Source organism: Vicia villosa, linkage group LG3 (genome assembly GCF_029867415.1).
Source record: "Vicia villosa cultivar HV-30 ecotype Madison, WI linkage group LG3, Vvil1.0, whole genome shotgun sequence".
In the NCBI taxonomy this organism is placed as follows: Eukaryota; Viridiplantae; Streptophyta; class Magnoliopsida; order Fabales; family Fabaceae; genus Vicia; species Vicia villosa.
Window position 1 is genome coordinate 50,658,289 of NC_081182.1, and position 7,152 is coordinate 50,665,440.

Sequence of the window (7,152 nt, forward strand, 5' to 3'; positions counted from 1 at the left end):
GTCTAGACAAAATTTGCGAGATGAGATGATAACTTGGAAATTCGAGGTCGAGAAAGAAGTGTTGGCAAATGAAATTGGATTTGGGTAAAACGAAGAAGATGAGTGCGATTTTTGTGTTTGCTTTGATAGGGTTTCTTAGAGACATAGAAGGTTCTGATAAGTTTTTGATTGAATAATAAAAATATATTTTTGGGAAAGTAATGAAGCGTTTTGGGAAAGTAAAGACATAACGCAACTTTTCCAATCTATGACCTATAGCAGCAGCGCTTCTAAAAAGCGTTTTCTAAATTGTGGCTTTAGCTGCGTTTTTTTCAGTAGCGCTCTCGTACGTAAGGCCGCTTTAAAAAAGTGTTTTCTGAAGCTAGCCTTTAGAAGCGCTTTTTTTTAATTTAGTCTATAGTTTCAATTTTTTTTTATTTTTTTGGAACTTATAGCAGCGCTTTGGGAAAAAGCGCTGTCTATGGGGTGCTGCCTAAAACTAATTTTGGTGTAGTGTTTTCAGGTGAGCTCTTCTTCTTTATTTTCGTTTTAGGGTTTATTCTCTGGGTCTGCAAAGACTATGAATGAACATGGATAGATTTTAGGGTTTTTTGGAAATTTTTGTCAAAAAGCTGCGCTGGAATGTTTGTGAATAGCTATAGGTTCTAAATTTAGGGTTTTTCTTCTGTTCTTGTGTAAAAGCTGTGCTCTGAGTTTTTGTCTTCTTTTCTTGGAGAAACGCACTAAATCACACCTCGAAGGCAGCGAAGTCCACACTTCAAGTTGCACAACGATGTGAAAGAGACAGAATAGATCTGAATTTGTTATTTCATTTTTGTCTTGATTCGTTGCAGTGGCTATGATGATGAATCTGCAGAAGATAGAGAGCGGTGAAGGTTCTGCGGTTTTAAGATTCAGAGAATGGTGATGAAGATCTTGCAGAGAATAGGGAGAGTTTTCTTGGTGAGTTTCTCCCGATTGTTGAATAATTAGAGTGATTTGCAAGTGAGTTCTCCTAGTTTTTTCTCTGTGATTCTTTGTGATTTTCATTGTTTCTGATTCTGTTTTCAGTTATATGTTTTGTTAAGCTCTTGTTGGCATTGGATGTAGGGTGAGATTGTTGGAAACTGATATAGCAGTAGGACGGGGAGTCATAGATAAGTCCATGTTAACTTGATTGTTATGTTTTTATGCTACTTTGATTTTGATTTTGATATTTGTTGATCAGTAGCTATGCTCAGACGTATGCTTCCAAAGGCTATGCTCAGATGTATGATGCTGACCACTTTTAAACTTTCTGTCCGATATAGCTAAGTATGCTTCTATCTGTTTGTTGTGGCTTTTCAATTTTCAGATTGAAGCAAAGATGGATAGAAGTGAGCATTGATACACAGGTGAAAGAACTCATAAAGGCTGTGAATCACGGTTTAGAATCTGAAGATTTTGATAGTGACGGTGGCATTCGTAGAACAATGGTGTTTGCCAACACTGTTGAAGCTGCTGAAGTTGTGGCAAAGATATTGAACTTTACTGGGCTTGAGTGTTTACGTTATCATAAGAATTGCACATTGGAAGAGCGAGCACAAACATTAGTTGATTTCCATGAGAAAGGTGGTGTTCTTGTATGTACTGATGCAGCTACTCGTGGTGTGGATATTCCAAACGTCTTGCATGTTATTTAGGTATACTTCTCCTTTTTACATGTTATACTTTTTTATGGAGCAGCAAAAAGTTTATAAATCCTATGTTTCAATGAAATAGAAACTATGCACGCAAACATGATAGAAACAAAGTTCCCTTTTTTATGTGTTCATTCTCAATGTGGTTACCTTTTTATGTTTATATTGTGTTTATATATTATTAGAAACTATGCACGCAAACATGATAGAAACAAAATGAAAACGTCACATTGTGTTTGTTTAATGTTTATATATTATTAGGTGTTATATATGTGTTCATTCTCAATAAGATAAGAATAAGAATATATGATATCATACTAATAATGCTTTTAAATAAAGGTCTTCGACCGAGATCTTGGATAACAATTTTTTATCTCCATGATGCAACTGGGATCTAGACAACTGTGATCTTGGTTGTGGCCTAACAACTATATGTCCATGATGCGATGCCAATCTAGACATTAGTGATTTACGAGCTAATATACTTTCTCATTTTCTTTCACCGGCAGTGTCAGTCAATCCGATATTGTGTGGTAAAATATTATGAGATGATAACTGCTACACAATAACTTTCTGATAATATTTATGAATAAGAAATCTAACAATACTCTCCCGAAAAAATTACCGTGCCCTCAAGGTGAAATGAAGGAAATTGCTCTGTGATAGTTGCAACCGGTTCCCAAATTTGAGTTCTGCCCTTGTTACATCTTTGAGTTCGTTCATAAAAAATCCCTTCAAGCTAAATGTTTATGAACATTTGAGAGGACTAGCATACAATTCAAATTGCTCCTTGTATTCTTGCACCGTGTCTGTTTGTTTGAATCATAACAACAATTCAAAAGGACTTTGCATCATGGATGGAAGGTTGAAATCTTATTATCGCAGCAGCCATGACTGAATGAAGTAAATAACTTTGGCAGTTGAAGTGTAAAACTTTTATATTGAAGTTATTTTATATTTGAATGCAGTAACAACTAATGATAATTTTATATTGGGACTTCACATGAATCTGAGTTTGTTTTATTTCAACTGTGGATTATTAAACTTGTAAAATTTAGGACTATTCAAATAGTAGTAGTTATACAAGACCTGCGGTTATTTTACTCTTTTTCGTGTTCAAGGAATTAATGTGGATTTGTACGTGTTATGAGTCTGAATCGGTTCAAGTTTGTTTTTGTTTGCATATTGGTATATGCAGGCTAGATTATGGTATTGCACATGTATGGTATCAGTTGTAGTTAAATTCAAACGATAGTGCGTAACATTAATCCCCGCTTGTCCTTTCATGATTCATTTTGCTTGCACGAGCCTGTAGGATCACATTGGCTCTGACTTATTCTGATCTTTTTTGTTATTTTGTCTCTGTAGCTGCAGGAACCTTGGCACCAAGGTTAGGTTTCGCGTTAAAGGCATGATGTACAGTAGGGATGATTTATGAATTGATGAATGGATTCACATTTGTGTTGGAACTTGGATATTGGTATGAATTTGCTTTGGCATGTAATACTGTATGTATGTTGAACTTGTGATGAGATTGGCTTTAGGCTTGAATGAACATGGCAATTGTACATACTTGGATTTAATGAGCATGCACTTTATCTTTTTATGCAGCATACTTGTGAGCAGCTTGGATTGGTGTATATTCAACTAGAAATAAAGCTGACTGACATGATGTTCATTTGAATCCACAATTTTGTTTGAGGTTGATGCTACCATTTTGCATTCTTTTTCAACATGCTAGCTGTCACCCTGAGAATTTCCACATGATATTATTGATGCCATTTATAAAGACATTAGTTATTATTCTTCAGTTTTTAATCAGCACCTGTGTTTTGTTGGTCTAACTCAATTTAGATTTACTCATTGCAATTCATGACTTTGCATATAGGATAACCTAAGTCAACACCGCAACGTCGTGGAACTGAGGCAATTAAATCATCTCTGTACCTGCCACGAAGCTTGGCTCTATAGCCATTGAAGGTAATTATGTTAACCTGTGTTGTGTCAGTTATCATTTCAATATAATTGAAACTTATTGAAGGTATGCTTATATCTGTTTTTGTTGATATGTAGTTGCTCTTCCTAGGTCTGACAATAACAACATTATAAATAGACCATGAATCACTAATACAATATAGAATATGGTTTTATATCACAATTACCATCACATTCTGCCAGGTTTACTAGTTCAGCAAGTAAACTAGTGAAGTTAGTTAAGAGCTATGTTATTAATCTCGGAACGCGGCGCGGCGCGGTCAACCCAAAAATGGGAGCGGCGCGGAAGCGGGGAGCGGAGCGGGCGCTATTTCAACGACGCGGACACTAAAAACTAAAAATTGTAATGACACTTACATGCTGAAAACATAACTAGCAAATATCCAAAAAAAAAAACAAATTTCATTAGGTCTTAGAAATTAAATACTTCCAAATACATATTAGCATAAGTCTTAAGCAAAACATTCAAACATACTTCCAAATAACAATAAAATTCAAGAAAACTAACACTTAAACATCTATAACTTAATCATCTTCATCCTCTTCATCTTCATCCTCTTCATCTCCACACAACCATGGGTTATTGGTATCAATATCACCATCCATGACCAAAGGATCAATCAAAACATCACTTTCAAATCGCTCTTTCAAAGTTTGATTATACTTTATAACCAAGTCTTGCAACATTTGATTGTACTTCAAATCTGCACCATACAAACCAATAGCTTCAACCATCAATTTGAAACTTCTTGAATTTGCAACTTCCAAATCAATTCCATTCCGATAAAAGAAACGAACTATGCTTGCCTTCAAGTTTGTTTGCCTTCCTTTTGTATTCTTCTTGGATGATGATGGTTGAGTAGAATTAGTAGGAGGAGGAGTTGACATGGCTGAAGCAGAGTTGATTATGTGGGATGGAGAGCAGAAAGATGGAGATGACGTGCGATGGAGAGCCGCCGGGAGATGATGATGATGTGCGAAGGAGAAGGAGAGAGGCGTGTGAACGAGTGATTGAGAGCGATGCAGAATTTAGGTTTTTTTGTTAACGTTTTAAACCTATTTTGTACCCGACCCGACCCGGCTCAATACAAAATTTAGGGTTTTTTTTTGCGAAAACAAGTAAAGCGGTCGGATCGGGCCGCATCCGAACCGCTCCGAGCCCCAATTTCGCGGCCGCTCAAGCCGCTTCAAGCCGCTTCTTCCTGTCGCGCTGTACCGGTAACACCGGAAGCGGCCTGGCCGGAAAATCCGCTTCGCGCCGCGATATCGACCGTAGCGGCCGCTATTAACAACATAGGTTAAGAGTAACTAATTCTTAACCAATTAACTATCGGCCCATATTTTTTATTTTTTTCTAGCCTAGATTAAGACTGTTATAATAAATGTAATGCATTAAGTTTGTTCATGAGGAAAAAAATGTAAATGACAGGATGGATATTGAGGTATAAACGATTTATGGGCCAAGGAGGATGCATGGCTATTGAGGTATATACTACTTAATCTGATCAATGTTAAGATGAAGTAAAAAATATCATTGACATGTTTAATCATTATTACAGGATGGATATTAAATAGCATCGGAGTTGGACAATGGTTGGAAACAAAGTGAAAAATCAGGCTCTCCAATTGACATTGATTCTTCCCTAAAGGATTATTTTACGTTGATATTGAATATGCCCAGATGTTGAGATAAAGTAGCTTGGTGTAAAGGATTATTTTACGTTGAAATTGAATATGAAAAGTTTTATATGTCTTATTGTATTTTTTGCAAAACTATTGGTCATTGGATCAAGGAATATAAGAAAACTAAAGTTCCTCGGTTAAGTTTGGCGGTTCTGTTCAACAGTTCAACACCCCTAGACTTAATTATGTAAAGGAAAGACAAAATGAAACACTTATGAAATGATAAAAGTGTTATATATATATATATATATATATATATATATATATATATATATATATATATATATATATATATATCCACATATTTATGTAATGATACCGAAATAAACCGTGGCAAGATAAATGGTTTAGAAAGCATAACATATAACAACGGTTTTAAATATGTGGTCATAACCAAACCGTGGCTATATCTTGAACCAAAACTGTATCGTAAACGTTAAATTGAAACCGTGGCTTTACCATATAGCCACAGTTTTGCAATCATGGCAAATACAAACCGCGGCCTTAATCAAGCTACCTAAACCGTGGCCTAAAAAAGCCACGGTTGTCAAAAAGGCGTGGTCTATACCAAAAAACCGTGGACTTTACTTTAGGCCACGGCCGCATACTCCACAGTTGGATTTCTGTGGCCAAACTGTGGCCTCAGTGTTACGCCACAATTATTTTGCATATAGCCTCGGTTTCTTGGGCGTGGCAGGAGACCTTTTTTTCTGTAGTGAATGAATATTGTAATTTTAGCTTTAATCTAAAAAGTACCGTTTTCCCATATCAGACAGAAAAACAATCATTCTATCATTGTTCGTAGATTTTGATTGTAATAAAAATCGTTTCACTTTTTCATCCTTCCATTGCCATTGTTTTTTTGGTATTATTACCTTTGATATGAACTCAAATGAACATGTTGTTGCTAATCAGTTTGTAGAAATTGTAGTTATTTACAACAAAACAATCATGTTCTCTAAAATTTATTTGTCGGTGGCATCAGATTTCTAGATTTTGACTTTCAAAAGTGAAACCAGATTATTTTTGCTCTTCCACCGTGGGCTCTAGTATTTTCATTCTTAAGCCATGTATGGCATGTACAAAGTTCAGGTAAGATAAATGGAACAAAATCCTTTGCTTCACCTAGCCTTCGATTTTTTCACTTGAACGAAGATTTTCGTCGATTTTTTGGAACTGGCCTTTAGAATGGCAACTTCATGTTGTTTTTTTACCAACTTTGTCATCGGTAGGTGGTCTGATCTTAAATGATTCTCTAGTAAACCACCTAGCAACCTGAAGAATCAGAAATAACTAATCATTGCCCATAAATGTAAGACTTAAAGATTATGTGCCTTCAAGAAATAAGGAAATGATGATATGCTCATCAAATGCATATGCCCCGAGTCATCAAACCAAAATTGAGTTTCCTTATTTATGTACTTAAACGAATCTATCTAAATTTTACAAATAAGTCTTCTGCATCAACATGAACATACTGCATTTTTATCAGATTTAGAATTCTTGCAATTAATTTGTTAGAGATTAGCTACAACTTTAGCTACTGATTAGCTACAAAATGTTATAGGCTCAAGTATGTTGTTGAATTTAGCCACGTGGCATGCCACATCAGCATCTTGCCACGCTGGCACTGCCATGTGGCACGCCACATTAGCTGTTGTTAACGAATGTAGACAAGGGACACCAAAAGTGTGGACGAAAAATATTAGGAGGACAATTCTTTGAAGAAAACTTTTTGAGGGACTCAAACAGAAATTCGACATGTTTAGAGGGACCATAAACTTATTTAACCCTTTGATAAGTATATTATTTTATT

General features: G+C 35.6%; 1 long non-coding RNA gene across 1 annotated transcript; it reads left to right on the forward strand.

Annotated features, from left to right (window-relative positions):
• Window positions 1–539: 539 nt before the first annotated feature.
• Window positions 540–5,477, forward strand: LOC131655693 (uncharacterized). The gene is made up of 7 exons (XR_009299849.1): window positions 540–942; window positions 1,051–1,661; window positions 3,027–3,138; window positions 3,270–3,360; window positions 3,547–3,638; window positions 5,083–5,138; window positions 5,213–5,477. It is a non-coding gene; the product is annotated as an uncharacterized LOC131655693 (long non-coding RNA).
• The last annotated feature ends 1,675 nt before the right edge of the window (window positions 5,478–7,152 follow it).